This window comes from Melozone crissalis, unplaced genomic scaffold (genome assembly GCF_028551555.1).
Source record: "Melozone crissalis strain CALT ecotype California unplaced genomic scaffold, PUWL_Pcris_2 ptg000016l_1, whole genome shotgun sequence".
NCBI lineage: Eukaryota > Metazoa > Chordata > Aves > Passeriformes > Passerellidae > Melozone > Melozone crissalis.
The window spans coordinates 51,701,868-51,727,825 of NW_026535794.1; positions in this window are offsets into that span (position 1 = coordinate 51,701,868).

Consider the following 25,958-nt stretch of genomic DNA (forward strand, 5'->3'; position numbering starts at 1 on the left):
CCTATTTCAGAGATAAAATTAAATTCCATATTTTTCTCCCAAGACTTTATTCTCTTTCCAGAATAAGTTGTTTACAAACAGGTTCTGCTTTCTTGATGTCCATGAACCATAAGGGAAATTACTTTCTGATAGTTACCTTCTCCCTTCATAAAGTTTCTTTTCAAGCCTTTTTGCTCAGAACTGAAAGTTTTTAAAAGTCTGTTGTCCTGATTATTTCTTCTGCCTCCCTTCCAATCCAACTGGCTGAGTTGGCCAGCACCAAAATGGAAATTATAGATGTGAAGATGAAGATTAAGCTATGAAAATAGTGCTGATCATATTCTAGGTTTCAGTTACTGTCACCTAGACAGAAGACACAATCTAGATCTGTGTCTTCCTTTCATTAAAATAAAATATATTGTGAATTGCTTTATATAACTTGATGAGAATCTACTGGCATACAACTAATGAGTACATGATGCATTTAAACCCACTTAATTAATAAAATAAATTTAAGTATGGAAGAACATTTTTCCTCTTCCATGCAACATAGCAAAACCAGAAAGTCTCCCACAAATGCTACTTGAATGAAATACAGGATTACAAACCCCAGCTCTTTACCACTTGTGAGTGAAATCTTGCGTTTCAAAGCAGGAATATATTGCTGGCTTTCTTAATAATTCAGGAGTCATAATTTTTCTTTAGCTCTAAGAAAGCACAATGTAATTATAAGGAAATAAGCAATTTAGCTTAGATTTTTCAAAGATGGGATTAACATATTACCTCCTCTTCTGCTCACTACTATTTGAGCCTGCTACCTAGTTTATTTGTATTGGCAGATGATCCTTGGAAGGAATGCAAATGAGCCTCATTAACTCCAGGAGACTGATTTTCTGGCCTGTGTGTTTAACTGTCACAGAAACATTAAGAGCAAGGCTGTTTATTGCTGTTAATTAGGTGAGGACTTGAAGCAAGTCACTGCTGATGGAGATGTCTCTTAACAGAACTGAAGTTAGTCACATTCTCTATCCTCTGTTTTGAATTAATGCTGAAACACTCTTATGGAGTCACTACTTTTTGCTTTGCTGCAAGAACTACTGCAGATGTTTTAAAATTATATTCAAGCATTTGCAGTCTTTTGTTTTTCCAAAAATGACTTTGAGCTGTAAGTTTCTTAGCAAGGTTGTGAAAGGATAGGTGATGTATAGGCAAAGTTTGATTCGAATCTCAGTGAAGAACACATCTATCTTCACTCTGCCTGCTATTTTTTTATATAAATCCTTTGAAACATAACCTCCTTCTCTCACATGGCAAAATTATGGCAATCCTTTCTTTGTTAGATTCTGTTTTTTTAATGTGAGAAGGGAGATAAAAGCTGATAGGTCAGAACTGGTTCAAAGTATAAGCTTTTAAATATATAGTTCAAACTTTCTGTGGAAAAACCAGATGGGTGTCTGTAGCTATATTCAACATTTTTCCAGTATTGAACGTTGTAGACTTGAATGGCAAGAATTTTCCCTGCAGTGTAAAGAACTATTGCCCTGGTAGGGATCTTCATGCAAGTATCACCACTAAGAACAACAAATTTATCTTTTCTAGCTTGCACTGTACCATGGCAGAGAACAATTTAAAAGAGGAGTCACCTAAATTCAATGCAGGTTGTGGTGGTAAGAACGAAGCAAAAAAAGTAATTGATAAGAGGTGCCATATATACAGGGAATCACAGAGTCCAGATATCTCTACTGGGAAAATGGTGGAAAGCAGCAAATGATCAAGTGGCTTAAGGGAATTTGTGACCAAACAAGAAGCTGACAGAAAGGATGGACAGAAGAATGAGACTCAGAGCTGATGGAAAGGCCAGACACAACAGTGGAAAAAGTGAGAACTGTTGAGCAAAGACGGTAGGAGAGTTTGTTTAACCCTAATGAACAGGAAATGACATTGAGCCAATCTGATCTTACATTAAGGCATTATATAGGTTTTCAAATAATAATTTAGGTCTTTGAGGACCTAAGCTGAATTCTTAAGTTTACTATAGTTACATGGTTTTCCAAATACTGCTGTAAAGCAAGTTCTGAAGATCCAGCTTGCTTTACACTCAAACTTTGGACGTACAGACGCACCTGAACAGCAAGTCAGACCTAGGATGTCAGGCAGAAGAAGCCTCAAGCTGGAACAGACCCATAATGGTCACTCAGTTCAATTCCCTGTTCCTCACAGGACTACCTAGCTTTAAACCACATGAGCAAAGGAATCATCCAGATGGTCCTTGCACTTCCCTGGGAAGCTGTTCCAAGTGACCAGTGACCTTCTCAGTGAAAAACATTTTCCTGAAGGCCAAACTGAACTTCCCCTGATGAAGCTTCCTTCCATCCCCTTGTGTTCTATCACTGGTCACCAGAGAGAGCAGATCAACATCTTCTCTTCTGCTGCCCCCCTTAGGGAAGTTTTAATCTGTCACCTGCAACCTTAATTAATAGCTTAAATGAATACCATTTCATGCTATATTCTACAAGCATAGCATTAGACACTACTTTTACCAGCAAAAAATTTGGTGTATTAATTGAATATATTTGATCAGAGTTGGGTAAAACCCAGCAGCTTTTCATAAGACCTACACTTTTCTGTTGTTGAACTAGAAATGTACAGAATAAAGGAGCATGGTTAACAGAAAATCTTTGAATCAGTAAAATTTTAGGGTACTATTCTTGCACATGTCAGAGAAATCCAATGTGATTAACAGTTAGTAGGTGACCAATAACTTTAATAAGATGGTCACTATGCATACAATCTTTATTTTCTGGAAATTTGGCTTGCAATTACCACATCTTATTTGCAGAAGAACTGAGCCCACACAGCATGAAAGTAGAATTATTCTTGAACATGTAAAATACAACGTAAGGTTAGGCAATTAGAAAAAAGAGAGTTGTTTTACATTGATTTGCAATTATAATAGATAATAGTGATTACTAATAGATGATAGTGATAATACATAAAGAGATTTTTTTTAACCGGAGTTTCTACATGCTTTTATTTCTCACTTTATCACAAAGGGATGCTGTACAAATTCATTTATGAGTGTTAGTGAAGCATTAATATATTACAGAGATGAGCTCTATGAAAAAGTCTAAGAAGAAATTAAGTATTCTGTTTTCCAAGCACAGTTTGAATAGTGTGCAGTAAATAAACTATGGGATCATAAAACAAATGGAATAAAGCAAAATATTGAATTGCTGCTGACTAAGTAAGTGGCTTACATTCTGTACCTCAAATGAAGAAGAAGTCCTGTGGAAAAATAGAATGGGATCATATAATTAAATGCTGTACCATAATGGATCCTCACTAGCATGTGAATTACATTTCACCAGTAACATTAAATCTAGACTTTGCAAACATTTCAGTTCCTGACTGTGCAATTTAGTGCTATTATTTTTATATGAGAGCTTTGATATATAATTGTTATATAGAATATGCTTATGGTCAGTGGCCAGCAGTTATGCAGAACTATGCGTGTTAAGAAGTAAGATTCATCAAGTTCTAGAAAACTAGATGTATTCCTATAAAGATGTGCCATATTGTCAACAAAATGCCAGTGGGTGGGATGTGATGATAATGTAAATGATGTGATTGAAATATAAAGCGATGCATAGGTGGAAATTTAAAGTACTCTTTCACAAAATACAAACATCTGCAATTAGGGATTTCTCAAATTTTGTGCTGGCAAGACTTTCTCAAAGACTACCCACAAACTCTGAAAAACTGGTAAATATAGAAAGACAGAAGTTAAACATACCCTTTAAAATGAAATATAATCTCCTAAGTCACTTCAGCCTTTTCAATATCTTCACTGGACAAACTATGCAATACTTCGGGTATGCATTTTATGGAAGAACAGAGGAAAACATGGGAAAGTCACACTATCAGAGCTGGAAGTGCCAATAGGGGATCACTGCTGTATTTACCCTGATATTACTATTCCCTCTCTCAGAACTGACTTATGCAAGACATAAATTTGATCTATTGTGCTTGAAATCCAAGAGCAGAAGTATTCCAGTGAAATATTTTAGCCTCAGGTGTGTGGATCTTAGCATTATGCTTTTCTTTTTCAAAAGTAAGAGATCAGTTCCAGTGATTTAATTTCAGTATGGGAGTAATTCTTACAGATCATCAATTGTAATCTACAATAAGTAAGCAAGAAAAATGGAGCTGCAACTTCCAGGGCTGCAATATGTGATTAGGAGACAAACTCAGCCCTGTTTAAGGAAAAGAACATACAGGTCCCAGCCGTGGGGGAGCACTAGATTAAAATACGTGACTCGGGTCACCAGATCACTTATGCATAGGAAGGTATGCTCTGCAGAAGGAAGCACTTCTTTATTCTCCAGACACTGGAATGGTGCAGACATCCTCTCCATATGGACTCTGGGGCAGAAAACAGGTTTGCATTCACCACTTCAAAGCTCTTCAGCATGAATCTCAGTTACTTTTTTTTCAAAACTGAGCAGATAGAGGAGACACCTCTTTTGAACCAACCTTCCCTTCCAAACAAAAGTGACCTAACTCTTGGCTATTTTCAATATGCTGATGACCAGTTGTACTTGAAGAGCTTTATCTGAACTCTTACAGATTTCCACTGGGTATCTACATTTTACTTTCATCACACTCAAATTTCCTTTCTCTTAATGCTATTTTCAAGCTTTCTGATCATGGATATTTACCTTTGGTTGCCCTCATCCCACTGTTGAGATGCTCATCCTCATCCCAATGTTGAGATGCCCCCCAAGGGCAGGGCGGGAGGTAGGGATGATTTTTACATGGTTTATTAGATGGTCTGTGGTGTTCTGACAAGTATGAGGTTCTATTCCATTTGACCAGTAGTTAGAGAGATGCTGCAGTCTGGGATTTTTTTAAATTAGTTTATTAGGAAATTTCATCCCCTAAGGTCAAGTGCTTGTAGTTTATATATCTAAAGTATTTAGATTTATAGTTTATATGTAAAAAATTATATATTTTTTAGCATATCATAATTAGATATTTAATTTGCATTAAGTATTTGATTATATGACCTTAAAATGTGTGTTTCAAAATTTCTTGCTCAGTAGAAGTGAAATTCAGAGAAAGACAGCAATGAATAGCAAAAATGATGAAAAGAGAGGACCCAAATCTTTGAACAAAAGATATCTGGGAAAATGGTTGTAACAAGCAAATTGATGGTTCTTGGTTCTTAAATAACATGAAAACAAAACAGATTTTTTAAAAGAGCAGTTAATATTGCCAAATGAGTAGCTAAATGCAGCTCAATGATAACTGATTAATCATTCCAAATAACTTATTACAATAGCAGCATATTTGAAAAGTGGTGGCATTTAAAGAACAAGGAATAACACCGAAAAAAAATCAGTAATCTTGAATCTATTGATTCATTCTGTCAGTCAGAGTGGAAGTTGGTTTTTTGAAAAGCTTTAGTACAAAGAACACATTCACAGGTTTAGTTTGCATTGAAATTGTAGGTATTATCTATCATTCTAATAAAATATACATTAAAATACTAGCTTTTCTCAAAAAACATTGACAATCAAAGACTGAATAGTTTGATATTTAACTCCTGAACTTCCGTCTATCCTTCGGGTAGGAAAACTACCTGGCCTCTTTTTTTAAAATCAAAGCACTGGATCAAGTTGGCAATGGTGGCAAAATCAAATGCCTAAAACATCTGCATCTGTGAAGAAATAAATTGTACCTCCCAGTGCCTGTAGTTCTAAGAGAAGACAGAACCAGAGGAGTTGTAAACACTGTTTGGGGAGCAGCAGGATCAAGTGGAATGGGAAGGCACTAAACATGAATCAGACACCAGGAAAAGAGAAGGACTGATAATTTGAAGTTTTTACATTATCTTCTTTCCTTTGTCACTGGAAATTCTTATGCTTTCTTCTAAAGGGGAAATGTTACTAAGCAGTGGAATAATTTACTGTCTCTCTTTACTTCATTTGGTTTCATTTCCCCTTAAAAAAACTAGTTTTGTTTCTATTGCAGACTCCAGACTTGTTTGATCATTATGTAGTTCTTTTGTCATCAGCAAAGGAATAAATTTCTGACAGGATACAGAAATGACATGTTGTCCTGTTGCAGATGACCAATGAGTAAAGGTTTCTAATATGGACTTTTTGCCAAACAGCTATCTGAATTATCCTTCGAAGTTGGAGTTAAATGCTTCTGATTTAAATAAATAGTAAATATCTGTAAAAATCCATATAAAATGTAATTCAGCATCACAAATTAAAAAATAAAAAATATCATTATACTACTTCCTAGAAACCAATAGCTGAATTTATGCAACCTAGCACATGCACACGGATATCTGCAGAGCTCACTTCTCTGACCATGCAAACACTGTCAGCTCAGTCTATGGTCCTTTTGAGGTTCCAGAAAACCTTTTCAGGGTTGGAGATTTTAGTGGCTTACCATTCAGGAAATGCACAATTTCACTAGAAAGAGCACAACATATCTCTGAACACTCTAAGAACATAAACAGCAGATAGTATCAAATAGATATTGAAAGAATTGGAGCTAGTTTTAGTCTTAAATGCTAAACTCTGATCTGTTTTTACCTTCTGCTTTTAAAAACAACTGAGCTGAGTGATGCTGTATCACAACAGTTATGGCAATTGATATGACCAAACATTCAGTACTAGGGCAACAATCAGGTATTTAATATGATGAAGGATGAGATGAAGGACTCATGCAGTGTTTGATGTCTCTCAAATAGCACCTTTATCTCATGTTACTTTGCAAATGTGGGCTCCATTAATATATCCCAGGTTGTTTCTTAAAATGAAATGGGAAGAAAAAACAAGCTGAAACCTTACAATGTTGATGTATAATATTAGAAGTGGTAGAATAATTCCCATGACCTCTCTGATGGTGTTGAATGATGCTTGCTATCATATACTCTTTGTTACAGTTCTCATACAAACAAAGCCATGTGAGCTTGCAAGCAACAGAATTTCAGAATGGCAATATTGGCATGTGCAAATGGAAAATGTTGCTTATCTCTGTGATGAGAACAGTTTACTCTTTTCTGAGAAATTTCATGTCCTATTTACTAAACTTTCAATTTTACATATACCTGTCAAACACTAACACAAAACGTATAAAAAACACAATATGAAACACTACATAGCACAAATGTTACCAAAAAAATGCTTTAGTACATCCCAGGAAAACTCACCCAGTCTAGCCTTTTAGTTATTTCACTCAGGAAACAGACTAAGTAGATGGGTTTTATATTAGCTCTCAACAGTCACATGCTCTGTGAAACCAAAGGGAGAAAAGAATTATGTTGTCCTGTGCTTTCCATCAACAGTACCTGGTTTTAAGATGCACACATTTAGGAGTTGTACCTAAAAGCCCTGTGTTTAATCACAGACTTAATACTGGCTGCCTAGAAAGGAAAAAGTACCTTAGAAATTCACCTTTCAAATTAAAGGATATATTATAAATGCAAAACAATACCTTGATCATGAGCAGAAACCAAGGTTGGTAAGTTATGTCAGTAAAACAGAAATTACAGAAAATGAAGTTATGCAAAGATCTATAAATCTTAGATCTTCTTCATAACCCATATATCAAAATAAATAAAATTCATCACTTTTTTTGGTCTATGATTCTAAACAAATCTGGAGGTACCATGAATTGAATTGTCATTTCTTATTTCCATCACTTGTCATGTCTTCACTGTAAATTATTCCCTTCATGTTTGAAGCCTCCACCATAGGAGAAATTTCTTTTGATCATCTTTCTGCTCTGCTACAAATTTTGAAAGCTTTCATTAGATCATGTCAAAATTGCTTTATTTTCTAGATGAATTTATGTAAGAGGCAGAAAACTGTATGAATTCTGATATAAAATAAAGATACTAAACGAATCCTTTAGGATTCCTCAAGTAAAACAAAAAGTGACAGATGTCACACTTCCATCTGGTTACTGTAAACTGTGAAAGTCTCATCTTTGCCTTCAGTTTAAAAAAAAAAAAAAAGAAATCACACTGAACATTCTTTGCTACTAATCTGTCAAGTGTCAACACATAGATTCCACTGAGCAAGACCAATGCTGTCAATTTTAACTACAGTAATTTGTCATATTCCTTCCATAAACTATATGATGGGAACAAAGGAGAAATTTTTTTAATGCTAAACCCTTTCCTGGATTGTATCTAGACTAGTAGAGTGTGAAATCTCTCATTGCTGTGGTCAATATGCTTGTAGCATCAGTGATATAGCAGAATATGACAGTTTTGTTTGTATTCATGGCTGTGACCTTTAGCTATGCACATCATCAATTTCTGATCCAAATCCTTGGCTCCTTGGCTGTATTCCTGCCAACATAATTTTTGCCAAGGGATTGCCTTGTCTTCTATGCTTCAGCATTAATAAAAATAAAAGAGGGGGAAGGGGGGGAAAAAAGAAAGAAAGGAGAAAAAACCTCAACTAAAATGGAACACCGGTTGTAGAAACATTGGTATCACTGTTAGTTGGGTGAGTGATGGCTTGTGACACTAGATAGAAATGTCTCACCTGCATGTATGGCATTCTTGTCCAAATAGGTGTGCACATCATATGATTTATTTCTGTGGCTGTGGGACACTATCATGCATAAACATTGAGTTTTGTTTCTTATCATAACCCTTGACTGGATGAAATCCTCTGGACTGTAGCCTCTTGTGCCAATATGTCTTCCCACTGCAATGCATCTCTTCATTTTGGTGAATGCAGGATAATGTTGATCACCCCAAGAAAGCTTGGAAAGGTGTCCAAGACACTGCTTAATTGTGACAAAATTTCTGAAAGGAGTAGAATAGGGCAAGGTAAATCATCCTTATATTTTTTTTCTTGTTTAGCACAATATTCAGCTTGTTGCTGATACTTCTGTGTAGTCAGCTATGAAGGAATATGAATGACTTCATTTCCAGCAGAGATACAGTTCCCTTTCCCTAGAAAACAGGAACCTGGCATTCACATGTGCCTTGCATTTAGGCCTCAGAAGAATACCTACACAGGCTGTATCAAGTGGAAGTGGGTATAATCCATAACTTTATGAATACTGGCTGAGTGAATATCTTCCTGTAATCTTCACTACCACAGAACCTTCTCCACGTAACTGTCTCATCTAATGCCCTGCTCTGGGGTCAAGACTTAAAAATGGGAGCATTAGCTAACTGAAGTATTAGCTCCTCAGAGGGCTCATCATAAAGTATTAATAATGGTCTTGCCTCATTCTTATGTCTTGTAGATCTAGTCAGTGTCAGCCACATTAACAATTTTATTTTTTACTTTCACTTACCATGTACAATGTCTGAATAATTTCCTGTTTTAGAAGTTTAATACTTTTCTTCATATTTTCTTTTCCTTTCTGAATTAGTCCTGAATCTTAGTGTCTGGGGTAGGCCATGAATTTCAAGATTAATAGTGCAACCCGCTTTAATCTTATACTTCCTAGGAAGCTGCCTCTGTACATAAAATACTACTTTTTATTCTATTTATTAGATTGCATATCGTAGGAGATTCAGCAGGAAATAGAACAAGGATGATTACAAATTACTTTCCTAGCTGCTTGCTAAACAATACCAAGACAAAGAACTTTTTTCTTCACAATTATCCAATTTTTTTTTTGCATTCTCATTTTATATATCTACTGATGTAGTTTAGCTTGGAAATAATTAACTTTCTATTCCAGGGAATAAAAACTGTGGTAAGTTTAAATAATTATAGATGTTGTTTTATAGGCCAGTGTGGTAGTTAAGCTTAACCTGGTGACATTTCTGCTCCCTGTTTCTCTCTGTAGCACTTGTTGCTGATCTTGCTGTCATGTGGGAAACTGCTTCCATGGAAACACCCTCTGCTCTGCATGGTGTCTGCTTTCAATTTAATGCATTTTTCATAACATATTTTTTTACTCCATTTTTATGGGGAATTTGCCATGTTTTAGATGTTCTTCATTTCCCACCCTTGGTAATATTCATGGTCTCCCACCCCTGTTCACAAATACTGGGTGTGTTGCACATTTCCATACCAATTTGTGTGATTCCTTCGGGGCTGATGAAGTGACTTTGCTATCAACTCAGGTCACAGACACCAAGTGCCTACTTGATCTCATGCAGCACACACTGTGCAGCTCATCCAGGTCTTCTTAAACTGCCTCAGGATTCACCATTACATGGGTCTACAGCAAGGCACAGCATTTTCACTTTGGTTAAATGCAGCATTAGAAATATGGGAAAGGAAAGTGATTAGAAACTTTAGGATTTTAAGTGAGACAAAAAAAAAAAAAAGGTAACTTTTCAAGAACCAAATTTTTGAAAGACCCAGTGGTTGTCTAGGGGAGTGTGATTCACTGCAGTCTCCAATTTTGTTTACATCTGGAGAAAAATAAAAATATGTCACATACAGAGAACAAGTAGACTCAGAGTGATAAAAATGTGAGGCTTTTTTAGTCTGTTCCACCTTTTTCTTAGTAAAGTCAACACCAGACTTGGGTGTCAACAAAGCTTTCTGAAGAGATTTGCTTTTTAAAAATGGCATTAGATTAAAAGAAAAAAGCAGGCAGCAAACTAAAACTCACAACAATTTTTAATAAAACAACCATGGTATCCACAAAATTAATAGTAAAAGTCACATTGAGGTCCTTTTTTTCTTCAAAAACAATATAAATTTTGTACACACAATAGAAAATATATATCATAGAAGCATTGAATTATTTGAGTGAAAAGAAATCTTTTAAGATCGCTTAGTCTAACTCCCTTGCTGCATACTAAAATTTTCATTCAAATTGTGAAGTAAAAGAGTCAAAAGTTAGAAAATGCCACTACCAAGTTTTCTCTTGCAGCAGTTCTACCTGCATGTGAAAAAGCTGGCAGCTACTAATTAACATTCAGTAGAAGATGAGCATTCCCATTAAGCTACTTTAACAATACCAAAGACGGAATTATTTTTTTCAAAATAGCTGATTAGCACCAGTAGAGTGCTCTTAAAGGCAGGTAAGTCTTGAGGAACTACTTTCCAATACATATCAGCACTTTTAAACATTAATTCATGACCCATTTATTATAGTTTTGTGTTATGAAGCATGGAGTTTGTAGGGATTTATCATGAACACCTTAAATACCTGAACGATCTTTACCCTTGTAACCAACATTCATTCTCTCCCCATTGCTACTGGAGATTTCATGTGAAGTACAGCAGTTTATTCCCTCACATTGTCTCTCTTTCCCTGGAATTTAAGTAACAATATCTTCTCTACTCTCTAAATCCATCTGCTGTTTGGAGTTGTAGTTATGCATGGATATGTAAGTGAAGGTGATCTTTTAATAGCGTTAGTGTTAGCTTTGGTCACTGAAAGAGGAAGAGGTGTGTGAATAGGAGCACAGGATTGTAAGAGAGAATGTGCTGATTACATGCTGCTTATAATTTCAGTTTTTTTAGTAGAGCCTTGTTTGGATTCAGTGGCTACATGCTCTGCAGTGCTCACACTGCACTTATCCAAAGGAATTTGTCCAAATTATTGCCATTGCCTTGACTGTCTCCCTTCCAATGGAGATGGGATCTTTTGAATCCCACTTACCTACCCTAGCCCTTTGATGCTTATGAAAGGACAGTTTCTAAGATGGTTTACCATTAGATGCTGAAAAGATGCTTGCCCTTTATTAAGGGTATGTAGAAGGGAGATCCAAGCACCCTGAAATGTGGAGGTCACTTAGACCCAGGCAGAGCCATTACATATGGTTATGTCTAAAATGGAACAGAGAGAATTCTTCAGGTACCAGCCTTTCTGCTGTGTTGGAGCCTTCCTTTGGGACAGGACTGAGGGAGAGATTGCTGGAAAACCTTACTCTTTGTCTGCCCAATGATGCCAAAGTTACAATCAGTGGCACATACAGTAACAGGAGACATCTGATTTTGACCAGCTGGCCCTTCTTCAGCACCATCACAAGAAGTTTGAGCTGCATCCTCTGACATGCTCTGATCCCTTGTACCAGTGTGTGAGGGTGGTGAGTAGTGGAGCAGCAGAACCCCCAGCTCCAAGAAAACCAGCAGGAGAGGCCCTGGCGCTGTGCCACTGAAGCACTCTGCACAGGAGTCTCTGAGGAACACGCGCTCTGCATTGTCTGCCCACGGACAGCAAACAGTGCCTTGGCATGTGCTGCTAGTAGAGCCCTGGAAAAGTCCAAAATTGTTTTAATCTTTGGGCTTGGGGCACAATTGGAACTAGTCTCCGAAGGCAGAAAGTCATAATGCAGTCCTTGACAGCACATTGCTTCATGCTTCAGTGCAAACACTCTTGTCTCTTGACTTTAAAGCACAGTGACTTGAGATGATCTGCTCAAAGTGTAACACATTTCTGCTGGCAGCCATGGTGTGCAACTACTCAAGAGCTTTTCTTCTGGCTATTTCTCATTGCTGAAAATCTGCAGGGGGAGTAATTAGAAAAAAAATGTCAACACAAATGATGTTTAGGGCCCATGCTAAGAGCTTACTCATCCCATCTGCTTAAGAAAATCATCCCTCCAGTAAATTAATTTTTAATTTGAACAAGAACCCTGGTTTAGTCACAACACAGTCATTTTTAATTATATTATTGAGAATGTGTTGGGTTTTTCTTGTCCTTCTGGGCTGATGCTCTATTTCCTCATCAGTGCTACCTCTCCTTGATTCTTCCAGGAAGACAGGGACTCAAAACACAATACACAAAGTAGAGCCACTATCTTTTTTCTTTTTTTTTTCTTTTTTTAATACAGGGTTTTTATTTTCCTAAAAATAAACTCATCTACTTTTCTCATTTCCCAGCTGTCACACAGAGGCATTTTTAGCATCTCTTTGTATCAGGAATCTATAAATAGGAGTATCTAGGTACAAAACAAGTAAAGAGTTTTTCCCCTCTTCCTTTGAAATGGGTGGGAATAAAAAGGATATTTGAAAGAAAATAGTCAAGGGAGGGATGCTGAATGTGTATGCATAAATTTTCTTCTAAATAAATATGGCAACAAATCAGTTAGAGATACATTAGGACTACTGTACTTTAAGAAGAAAGGAAAGTGATACCTACCTAACTTAGAAATCTCAACAGATATTTGGACCCCACAAGGCATTTTGCAGTGGTGCCAATTGGAAAAAGAATTCGCAAGCTGAGAAATTTTAAGTATTGTCCTACTTATCTTCAGCTTCAATGTTGTGTGTGGATTAAACTGTTGCACATGGACACCATATCTGCACAAAAGTTTTGAAGATTAGATGGCCAACAGTAGCATTAACACAGCCAACTCTCTCCTGCTACACTCCAAAAATTGCACTCCACCATGACAGCCTGCTCTGCAATAAAGTCTGCTTCATGGGAATGGATCTCATCAGTGTGACTGATGATCCCTCTGTGTAACAGGATATTTCCATTGAAGTGCTATGGGAAATGCAATAGAAGACAATCAAAAGTGTCTGGATTTAAGATATTAGAGGGGACAAAGAACCTAGATCTCAGATTCAGTGATTCCTTTCAATTTATCACATGATCAGTCATTTCTTGCCTGGCTATTGTTGTTTTGCAGCTACTCCCTGGTGCTGCTTCCACAATGATTGCAGAAATGCAGAGATGTGTGAGGTGGTAGTTAACTTCTTCACAAGAGAAAGGACCCTGGCTTTGCATATCAACCACTGCAGAACTACCAATATTCTTAGTGTCATGATCAGCAGCTGCAGCATTGAAAGGGGAGAATGCTCAGGAGATAAATGCTGTAGTCTTGTCTTCATTGACACAGCACTTCATCTTGGTTTAGTTAGTAGGGAGAGTCTCCACTGGTTGAATTAAAAGGAAATGGCCATCCTGCTCAATTTTCTTAAAGTATGTTTATGGATGCCTGGTCAGAAGAAAGGCTCTTTCTTCAACCTTGATTTGTATCCTGGAAAATAATTTAATTTCAAGGAATTTTAAACTGAGACAAAATGCTAAAGAAAGGTACAATGGAAGAACTGGGAAGTATTATAGTTCTAGGACAAGACTCCAGACTGTTGGACTGTCCTTTGTGCAGTGGGCAGATTTATCTGGGAAAAAAAAAAAGGGAGAGAATCTCACCAAGGTTTCATCATCATTACACAGATTTTCTATAGAGTCATCAGTGGCATGTGATGAAAGCTGCCTTAAGCTAAAGCTATCTTTTGTGAAAGAACTGATTTTATTATCTTAAGCCTCTAACTTATTAAAACTTGGTTGTGATGTTTCCTTTATATTTTGCATTGTGTTTTAGGAAATACCATATGACTATGGTTATGAACATAAAATTAATAATTCATGCTATACTATGAAGCATCTTGATTTTTAATAAAACTTGAAGCTTATTTATGCAAGGGAAGTATGCTTTTCATATAGTGGGATATGTGTTGCTCTGGAAGTTTGTAATAAAATATTGCTGAAAACATGCATATCACATTTTAATAAAGCTAGTACTTTTTATAGAAGTGCAAACAAGATCTCATCACTGTAGATATTTTGGAGAAGTGCAGGCACGAAAAACAACAATAGGAGAAGGGCATACTATCCAAGAATTTAAAAATACATTTATTACCTAGAAGCATAAGTGCTCACACTTTTACCCTTGTAGTTTAAAGTATAAAAAATGCACTGTTGTTATTGTCTGCTTTCCTGGCCTTTGCTGGATTGAACCTCCACTTTGTTCTGTGCATTCAGAGCTGCTGTGCTCCTTGCCTTAGCTCCTGGGGTCTGCAGAGGAATGGAATTGTGAACCATTGGGACCAGAAGGCAGAGTTAGGAGATTTTGGTGTGTAACATAACTTTCAGATGGTGACAAGATTCTGCCACCTCATCGGTTTGTGTGTCAGGATGAGGTTCTGATTATTCTGCTTTCATACTTCAAGAAAGTGCCAGACAATCCTGGTATTCTTAGTCTCTAAACAAGCCTTCCTTTTCTGTCTTACTCCTGAAAGTTGATAAAGACTCTTTCCTCACGCATGGGTTCAAAGCCCATGGGAAGACTGAAAAGCAATTAAAAACTGTTTTCTCACTTTGCATTTTTGAACACAAAATACTTTTCCAATAGCTTGGAGATGCTAAGTTCTGAACACTTCCAAATTTTGGAAGACCATGGAAGAGACTACTTCCATGATGGATGGCCTATTTTTTGGTTATTTTTTTGTAGTTGCTGATTAAGAGGGTGCAACAGTCCAAACAAGAGTGGGCTAGAGAGTGACTAGATTTTCTGGCTAAAAACTGAGCAATAAGACAGAAGGACATGAACTAACAGAGCAGAAAATGATCTATGGCATTATAAAGATTATTGGAACATGACAGAGGAGCTATTGTGGTGATAAAGCATGCACTGAAGAGGTGCTGCTTTGAGAACAGAAACAGAAGCTAAAGCAGCAGGTCAACACACACATTTATAAAAGGACTATTAAGAGTCAGGAGGGAAAGCACCATCTTTGTAAATGCGAAAAACATCATGCTCCCCATTTTGTGTCTTCAGAATATGTTAAACACTACTCATGAAAATGCTCATGCCTTGCAAAAATGACAGAGGTTTTGGATTTTGTAAGAGGAAGAAGTGTTCAGAGCTAGAAAAATAGAATCGAATGATGAAACTTCTATCAGTGTGGCTTCATCTTTTCCTCCATTAGCAAGGCCAGCACCAAAGCTCTGAAACCAGTTTTAGTATTCATACTAGGAAAACATGAATAAAGTGGAGAGAAAATTGACCAAAAAGAATGTGCTTTATAGTCTGGAGAAGTAATTTCTAAGGAAGGCCTAAAGGCTTTTAAACAACCTATTGAGATGAGACTTTCTAGTCTATGCATATGTTTCACACACAGAATATGCCTGCCAATTCCACCTTTTTTTGCTTTTATCTTATCAGTATTTTAAAAATTGTTTCATGTAGCACATTGAATTCATCTTCCCTTACTCAGACCATTATACAGCCACTGCAAAACACTTACTGCATGGAAAAATCTGTAAACCTTTCTTCCTAGAGTAGAAATACATAAAATAATATGCAATAACCAAAACTGAACTGACCTATATTATAAATGTATCACAATTTTTGGTGAGTTTTTTTCATAATGAGGGTAACTATCCGTTGCAAATCCTAAGATATAAAGAACACTGGGTTGTTATTATTGAATAGCTCTATAACAGACATATTGAACCACAACTGAAAATTTGGGAGCTTGAGGCAGGAACCTCTGTGGCCATTGAGATGCAGAAAGTTATGTTAAATTATTACAATGTATTGAAGTGAAGGGGAGACGACTATTTTTTAATGCATTGAATTCTGATTTTATTGATCAATCAATCACTTTAAATAACAAAGTTAACGAACTTCATGCATATTCTGTAATCTAATTTCATGATAGGCTAACAGAGAAACTTCTAACTACTCTCTTTGTTTTAGAATACTTACAATTGTTTATTAAAAACAGAAACTAAAACAGAAACTAGAAACTAAAACAGAAACTAGTGTTTTCAAAACTTCTACATTTGTTCTCGGGATGGCAGGCCTTCCCAGAGACGGTGTTTTGCTTGTTATGGGAAGACAGTTTGAGAACTCCATTGTTTATAGAATGATGCCTGAGAGAGTCTAATTGTTTATACAAATCAGAAGGCTGAGAACTGTTAGAAACTGCTTTACTTTTCTCTTATACTTTTCTCTCAATTGTATGTCTCATGGTCTTTTCTTTAAGTCATTCTCCGACAACAATGAGTCCTCATATCTCTGTTTCTGTATATGTGGACTGTGACAGCAGGTACAACAGAACCCCATGGACCCCTTCAGGAATAATGACCTATAATGACCTATTTAGCAGTAGTGTTTCCTGGGAATTTTCACAAAGGAAAAGCAGATCTGTACAGTACTTCTGTCCACTCTTTCTTATGAGGACTTGCAGGTATGTTGAGAGCAGTTGCTGCCTTTCTCTCTGCTCTGGGAAAAAAATCCCTTTTTATTTTTTTAGCATGAGAAAGTTTATTTCATCTATGAAAAGAGTCTTTTGAAAGACTTAAATCAGAACCACAAGGACGACTGGTGTACAAGTGAGAAGAAAAGAAATAATATAGAAAAGATAATACTGAAAAGAAAAGGTAGAAGTCAGAACTCCCAGGTTTAGGTGAGAACTCCAAAGAGAAAGTGTGGGGAAAAATTCTGTAACAAAAGATGACAGAAATCTTTACATTCACATTAACACAAGAAGCAGTTGTAAATTGGATCAAGGTAACTTTTTAATATAATCTAAAATCTGACAATGATAAAACTGATAAACTCTTCATTAGAGTTCTAATTGCCCTTTAAAAAAATTATATCAATGCAGTAAATGAACTCCTAAATGCCTGAAGATGGCTTTTTTTGTTTTTTCTCTTTTTCAGAGTTATAAAAATAACCTGCTCAAAATCCACATTGGTGTCTCTGGCTCACAGATGCAGTCTTTGCTGTTGTAACTAAAACCAGCTGTTTGACTAAAATTGACGCTGATTTATTAATTTACCAGATCAGAGGAAGGTCAGTAATAACTTGTCCTCTTCCTCCTTAATACTATCTTCAAGTTTACAGTCACATCTCAGAGAGATTTTCACTACGTTAACTATACATTATGGTCTTGGTGAGAAATCCATTTGAGTCTGCAAGAGATTTTCACCTCGTTACTGTCGGATCAGGCTGAGCTGGACTTTGCAGAAATGTCATTTGGCATCTGTCCATACCATAAGTCATACTGTGCTCTATTCTGTAGGAATATTCTAAATGTTTCTTGAGTACAGGAACATCTAAATCCACAGAATTTATCTAAGAGAGAACATTTCCTGGAAATATTTTGTGGATGGGAATACAGGAAACAAAATATTCTGTATCTGTAGATTTCATTAAAGAAATTAATTAGAACCCTCCTTCTGTTAGAATATGATCACTTTCCCACTATTTAAATACTCAACCACAAAACCGGATAAATGTAGCTAAACATATTTTTTATGTGTTTAAAAATTCCAAAAGAGAAAGTGTACAAAATTCCAAAGAGAAAGTGTACAGCTGATCACTCACCTGCTAGAATGTGAGACATTTACTATTAGGTGTTGATTTTACATGGTAGGATGTGCAATAAATGCTGTCATGGAACATAGGTGTGCATTTTTGTAACATGATCAGGCATACGCCAGCTACCTGACCATAGAAACAAGCAAATTGATCTCACTGTGAATATGTCAAGTAATGAGAAAAGGGCTGTAGGACCTTTGGGGAAAAAAAGTGGCAAGGAACTTGGCTGCCAGAACAATTAATGTGGTCCATGATTTCATCTTGAACCATAGTAGATGGTCTCAGGGGGAAAAACAATAGCATGTTGGCTGAGATAGTGAATTTTTGCAAAATAGATTCATTTCAGAAACATCAAGCTGGAGAGTCCTGTGCTTACAATGGTCCAGGAACATCCATACTATGGAGAACAATATTAGACATAATGATTGCTATGTTTGTGGGGCTAAAAATGTGGCAAGTGTCTAGTGAATACAACATCTTCCCAGAAACTAACAGTAATAATGCTGATACACAGAGGAGTTCTAGATAGAGGTAGAAAAAGAGAAAGGCACAGACAGAAGACTAATATTACATTCTTTCTGCGATATCCTGCATGTAACAGAAAGAGCATCTTGGGTGGATACCACACAAAACACTGGTAATTCCCTCTGTGTGTATTTCTTCTGAATTCATATTGACCTCTCCAAAAATTTTCAGGTCAGGTCATGAACATTGGTATCAGAGCTATAACTCTTCACATTTGAGGATATCTCACCTTGGATCTTTCCTCAAGGTGTCTTATCTCTGTAGCATCTTCACTGACAATTAGCTGATACTTTGAGAGAAAACATTTCAAGAATACTTCCTGCAAAATCCTCAAGCAGTTGTTTAAAAACCAACACCAGATGTGCACCATGAGCATTCCATATTAGCATGCCATAGTTTTACCAGATTTTTATGACTCCTTTTAGTTTGTGTGTTGATACAACCATAAAAGATTACTCTATAAATGTGGCTAATTCAAAAGCTCATTATTTTACACACAAGCTCAGTGTTGTTCTCCATTGGTATAGTATACTGAAGGTGCAGCTCTTCCTTTCATGAGAATTGGTTTGGCTATTGGATCCAGAAATAACACTGATCACTTTTTATAAGCTCATTTTTTCAGGAAACATTAGGAAAAAGAATCCAGTAGCAACGTTTCTTGGTTAGTCTCTGCTTCTGACAGATGTCAAGAAAGAGGTTTCCCATCAGAACAAATGAGTTAATGAGTTAACTTAGACTGGGAATGAGAGCAAGGCAGGCCCTACTCCACTCAAAGTGGAGTGGTCTCCAAGGTTTACATCGTATTCCCCAGGATCTCATCCAATTTTGTTTTATTATCTTAAGAAATAGAGATTGATATTTGATTAGCCTATTTTAATATATCTTTCTGATGACTGATATACCAATGAATGAATCTTTCTGCCAAAAATCCACAGAAAATACTCACCTCACATTTATGACAGTGTTCATGTCCATACCACAGGCAACTTTTATAAATGAGACAACAGAATGTGTCTTGTCAGAGGCGATCTCAGTTAACTTCCATTTCATTTTGATGTGCACTTATTGCCATAGTAATGAGCATTTCAGAGATCCCCAAGACTCCTTGGATGTGATAAAACTTCTTTACTTATTGTCAGAGGAAGCACTGATGCCCACAAATGAGAATCTTTGAAATATTATGCTTCAGACTGTCAATGTTTGATGACCAGCAGTGAAGTTTTTCTTTTTGCAGAAAGAGTACTTATAATTTTGGAATCTTTATATAGACTGTGATTTGGCCTGACTAGAAAGCTGGACATCTGATCTTTCCTGATAATGTTTTTAAAGGTTGAGCTCCTGATTGCATTGACAACAATCATCATCCTAATGATGAAAACCAACATTTAGATTATTGCTGTAATAAAACTTTTCTTAGAGTGTAGTGATTCTGATTCAGTAGACTCTTTCTATACAATTTCAAATGATAAATTTGGCTCAAGAAAAAGATGGTGCAGAAAACCAAAATCAAGACAATTATACAACTTGTCATTGAGAACATCACCAGTTAGAATGCTCAGTGATGCAGAGCAACTGAGAAATATAAGGAGTGATGTCCTTATCAGTTTGTAAGTTTCACCTGTGAAATTGAAATCTCTAGACATTGATAGATAGGGCAGACATGAAATGTATCTTTGGCAAGGCTATGACTTCATCCCATGGACTTTACTTATAGTGTCTGATTTGCCTATCTTATTGACAATTATCTTGCTCACAGAGAAGGGAGAGGACAGTCTGTTCAGGGGCTTGTCTCTTGTTTGCCTTAAGATAATTTGATTGTCCTTCAAAATAAGAATATTTAATTCAGGTTGAATAACATCAGCCTACCCCCATGACTGCCATCTTAGATAGCAAGCAAGCAGGTACATTAATTTAGATTCTTCAGTGGCAACTGTTTTATCTCAAGCCTGTAAAGTCACAGTCAAGGTCATTCTGTGCTGTTCCTAGGAGTGGCTCCAGAAGTTCTGCTGCTTGTCAGCATCAGCATGTAAACCTTTTCACCAGAAATCTGAGGGCATAGATATGAAGCACACTTGCTGGGGTCTTAAATGTACTAAAACATCTTGACCAACCCAACTTAGGGCTTCAATCCCCACTCAGCACAGACTGGGGCCAGGAACTCCAGCTTAACTCTGGGCCTTCAGACAGTCTAAATTATGCCATAGGTGTTCCTGTGCTCAGCTCAACCCCATGTTGGTCCTGACCCTGTCCTGCAGAAAGCTCACCTTGAGCCTGTGCCATCACTATGGCCCTGCCTGTTCATCACTGAACTGTGTCTGACACTGGCTGTGACTGCTGGACCTGATTCTGCTCCAACCTGCCATTTGTAACTCCCTGGCTTGACTTAGACCTGCCTTATTGCCACAAACTTGCCTGGCAGTCTGGATCCTTGGCTGAGCCTGGCTCCTTGTCTGGGACTGAGATCTGCAGTGAAGGATATAGCACACTGTAGCAACAAGCAGTTCCAGATCTTATATACAGTATGAAACAAAAAATATTATCAACTAATTTCTACACTAAGCCCATCAGTTCCATATGACAGGCATTTTTAATGCAGATGACCAGTTGTGATTAAAAACCTCCAAGTGAATCTTCTGCTTTCCTGAATGAAATATTTATGTGAATTAGTGCTCTTATCTTTACAGACTTGTTGGGTTCATCTATGTTTCCCTAGTGAATATAGCTGGGGTGAACTCCCAACTACTGGATTTCATTATGTCCTTTTATTTTGTCAGAGTAAAGGAATAATGACTATAAAAACTGGTTTCCTTCTGTGACTGCCTGTAGGTGGTGATCACCTTTTAATCTTCTTTTAGATAAAGTAAACAGATCCATTTTCTTTAGTGCCTCAGTATAAAACAACAATAGTGTTCTTGATTGTTGTGAAGAATTTTTAATATAAATTAAATGGATGATAATTATAACAATATAATGAAGAGCTGGTCAGAAGGTCAGAGGAAAAGGGATGGAAAATTACCAGCAGAAAGAAAGGAAGTAGTGTCTAGGAAAAGCCTTATTTTTTTAACAATTCATTTCTGAGCCTCTGATTCATTTTCACAATTTTCTAAGGGTGTTTTCATGTTGTGATGAAGTTCTGTTTCTCATTTTCCATTATATTTCACTATTAATCAGGGTTAGACAAAGGGAAACCAGTGATATATAAAACTGTAAAGGAAGTGAATTCAGTGGTAGTATTTGATGTTTCATTTTCTTCACATATCCTGTATAAATTTCCCAACCATTCTTAAGGTAGTGTATAATTAATCACACCATGTTCTATAGTAAGAACACAGTTTTTTCCAGACCATATTAAATTATCTAATGGATCTGATGCCAGAGAGCACTCATGAGTAGTGATCAGTCCGAAATATTTTTTAAAAAAGAGGAAAAAAGTTCAATATGGAGCGATGAGTGTGGCATAATACATTCTCCAGGAAAGAAATGCAGCCTTATGCCAATTCAAGGCCTTTTAAATGCTTCTCAGGAGGAGCTGAACTCTGCATATGAGATTTGAGGCATCTTGAAAAGAGCATATTTCAGGACAATTATTGAAAAATGGCCCCACTCTGAGCACTGCATTTAAAAAATCCAAAATAACTAATCAAAGTGGAATGTGACCTGTTCTTTGTAATTGTCTGAATATTTGAAATATAGACATTATTCTTAGATATTCTCCTCATGTTTCTAAAAACACACCTTTAAAATAGCATTTAGCAGAGGTGGCCATGATTTTTTACATTTACTGTAAAGACCTCTCTGGGATTTTTCAAGGAACTCTGTATTATGATTCTCTCCTTTATGGTGAGAACTTAGAAATTCTCGGCATAATGAAAACAGAAGGAATTTGCTGGATTACATCATACCTGAATGAAAACAAAATTATTTCAATTCAAGAGAGTAAATTTTTTCCATCTATACCAGGGATATAGGCACAGATCATCATCAGTTACAATTAAATAAAGGATACTATGGATCTTATCACTGATTTGTCACAAAAGCAGTTTTCAGGACTAGATATAATGATAGACTACCATTTCAAATTGTGTTTACTGCAAAAAGAGTTTTTGCAGGAAAATCAGATCAGAAAAACAAGCACTAGGAGTCTGATTAAGTACCTTAATTTCCTAGTTCTATCCTTCAACAGGATGGAAGCACTTACCATGTCTTCTTATATTCTTGCCTGCTTAAATTGCTTTCAGGTTTTTATATTACAGCAAGAAATAATTTTAGTGTAGTTCAGCTTAGTGTTTGGTTTGCTTCTTAACTAATATTTTAATGCTGTTGGGATCTGTTAGATCCCTGTAAAACAGCCCCCTCAAAAGGCAATTTAGTTTTTTCCTTCTCCCAAACTTTAAAAAAAGGAACTCAGTAAAACTGAGTTTTTGAGAGGATCAGAATACTGGCAAATAAGAATACTACCTTACTGTTTCTGTTGCAAAACAGCAGCAAAGGTGTGGCCTTCTCTTCAGATTAAACAAACACAGAGCAGTTTCAGGTAGATACAGGGACTTATTTTCTTAGACACTTACCTAGGACAATTGAAAATTTTCGGAAAACAAGTCATTACTTCTGGAAAATACATTGATGGAAATGAAATAAAAAACATCTTTAGAAGATGCTTATGCTTTTCTACTACAATACTTTTCTACTACTGCATGAATCTCAAGAGACAACTGCTATTAGCCTCAGTTTACAGACAGTAAGGACAATATGACAGCAGAAAGGCTTGGGGTAATCTGCAAGAAGTTCAGATTCTAGACAATTTCCTGAGTTTAGCTGCCTATTAGCTAAGTAATTCTTCCTTGACTGGTATTTTATTTTATTCCCTTTGACTGGTTCTTTGGAGATGCATAGCCTTTTCCCTTCCCTAAGATCAAAGATCTAATTTGGGATTTCTGTATTTGAGCTTAACACATCACACCAATATTTGGAACTGAATTCATCATTTCCCAGCATGAATTTCTAAGTATAGGACGATTCTGACTCTTATGGAACCTTAAATTTACTGATCAGGGCTTTTTGTGGGGGATAATATAATTTTAAACTCAGTAAGTAAGAACAGTAAACCCTGGGACTTCAGCCTTGTACTCATTTATTTCCTTCTAATGTTAATTCTGTCATTGGGAACAAGTTCTGCTCTTTATAAGAAACTGCAGTTTGATACTGGGTACATCTGATTTTTTTCAGAGGCATATTTTATTAAAAAACTTTACCATAAATTCAAAATGAAAGAAGCTATTATGGCCTAAAATTATTTTTATCACCCTTAATATTAGCTAGAAAAGTCTATGAAAACACATTTAAGCAATGTTTATGTTTCTCCTCTTTTTTTTTTTTTTAGAGGAGTATGTCATTCTAGCTTTGTGAAGCTGAAGTATGTTTCATTTGCTTCTGGGACTTAAAAAGAAGAGAATACTTCTCTTGTGTTCATGATAAAACTCTAGAGGTAGCTGGGAAGTGATAAACCAAGAGAGTAGTTCACTGACTTGATTGGAAAACTGGACAGAGTATTTTTAGGAGGGAAAGGATACATCTCCTTTAAGGGGTCACACCAGGTTGTGAATACCAGTTAAATAGCAGCTACAGTAATTCACACCCTTCCATCCAAGGTGTGATTGTGTTAGGTGCCTTCCAGCAGACACTGTGTGTGAGAAGTGAGTTACCTTGAGCAGACCATGCCTGCTCTTCTGGCACTATTCCCCAGGGCAGAGCAGCCCATGTGTCAGCACCAGTGACTGCTGCAAGGGGCTTTGGTGGAGTGCCCCATGCCAGCCTGCTCTGCACTGAGGTTAGGACAGGCAGAGCACTCCAGCCTGCCAGGAAAAGCATATGGCTCTGCTTTTCACAGAGAATGAAATGCAGAGGAAGAACTCTGTGTGAGCCAGTGCACTGTATGGTGGGAAAAATCCAAATGGGGTCATTCTGATGTGATATTAGAAAGAAGAATTCTCAGCCTCTGAAAAATGTAAGGTTGACCTGTTATCTATATTACTCTTTATTCCATTTTACCAAACCAGATATTCCATTATGCCATTTCTTTTGGGGCCATTCTTACTGAGAGTCAGAAAGAATGCTTCACTGTCTTTTTCTCTCTTTCTCCCACCACCTCAGCCCTTCCTGCCACCAGGGCAGAATAACACTGAAGCTGATGACATCCTGCTCCTTCATTATTACAGGTTCAGAAATATCTTTTCAGGTGGTAATCAGTCAGTAAGAATGAATTGTTAAGAGATCTTGAACCTGCCCAGAGCTTAGACTGAAGGGAATAGGTGCTTGAGGCTGAGAGGAATGGCAGAAAGAAGCCGGGTGTGTAGGGCAAGCCAGTGCTGAGCTTAAGGAATGGAACAGTGAGAGGGCTGCTCAGGTGAGAAGTTGGAAGATTTAGTATGCATTCAGCATTAAATTTAATCCTTGTTCTATGGAATGGTGTTGCAGCCTAGTAAACCTGATTTTTACCATTATCACAAAAACGCCGTGGGGTTCCTGCTGACTGACAGCATAGGGTTCAGGATTGCTTTGGGTTTGCCTTTGTCTAAACAGGTAATACCTTGTTAAACAGTGGCTGACTAGTGCCCAGCTAGCTGTGAGCCTAATTTCTGAGAGTATATGACAAAAGTCTGAAAAACACATGTAGTCACTGAGTAACAAAAATAGCCCTGAATGTTGACTGTGGCTGCAGGGAAGCTACTCTGTGATTTTTTTAGCTTTAGTTGGCAATCTGTGAAAAGAAAGAGTGAAAAACCAGACTGTTTTAAGAAAACATTTCAAAGAGTTACCTTTTCTAAAGGTTCACATGCGTGAATACAGTGCTTCTCATGGTTATTGGATTGATCAAAGCCCTCTTCACGCAGGCTAAAATTTGTTGCTTTGTACCTCTTAGATCCTACTTAAGGCTCTTAAGGCATATAAGGGATAAGTGCTGTACAAAGCCTCTACTGGCTTTCTGCAAAAGGATAATTTTTAATAATAACATTGAAATAAGTCCTTCCTGAGCTCAGTTCATCCTACTTGAATCTCCTCTTGTCACTGTATCCTTCAAGCTCCTTCATGAAAATGTCCTGCATCTCTAGCACTCATTTATGTTATTTGCTCCAATGACCTTACTTGACAACTTACTCCAAGTGTTTACTGCTCTTTAAACAAAGTAGTTCTGCCTGAATTCAGGTGCAGTTAAGCGATAATAGCATTGCTGCTCTGTTTTATGAGGCAATAAGGTGGTTCAGCTGAGTGGTTTATCCCAACAAGGGAACCAGAATATTGCAAAGTAAAACACTCACATAGCTCTTTGGCCGCAAAATATGTTTGTAACCAAACACTTTAAACAAGGAGCAGCTTATTC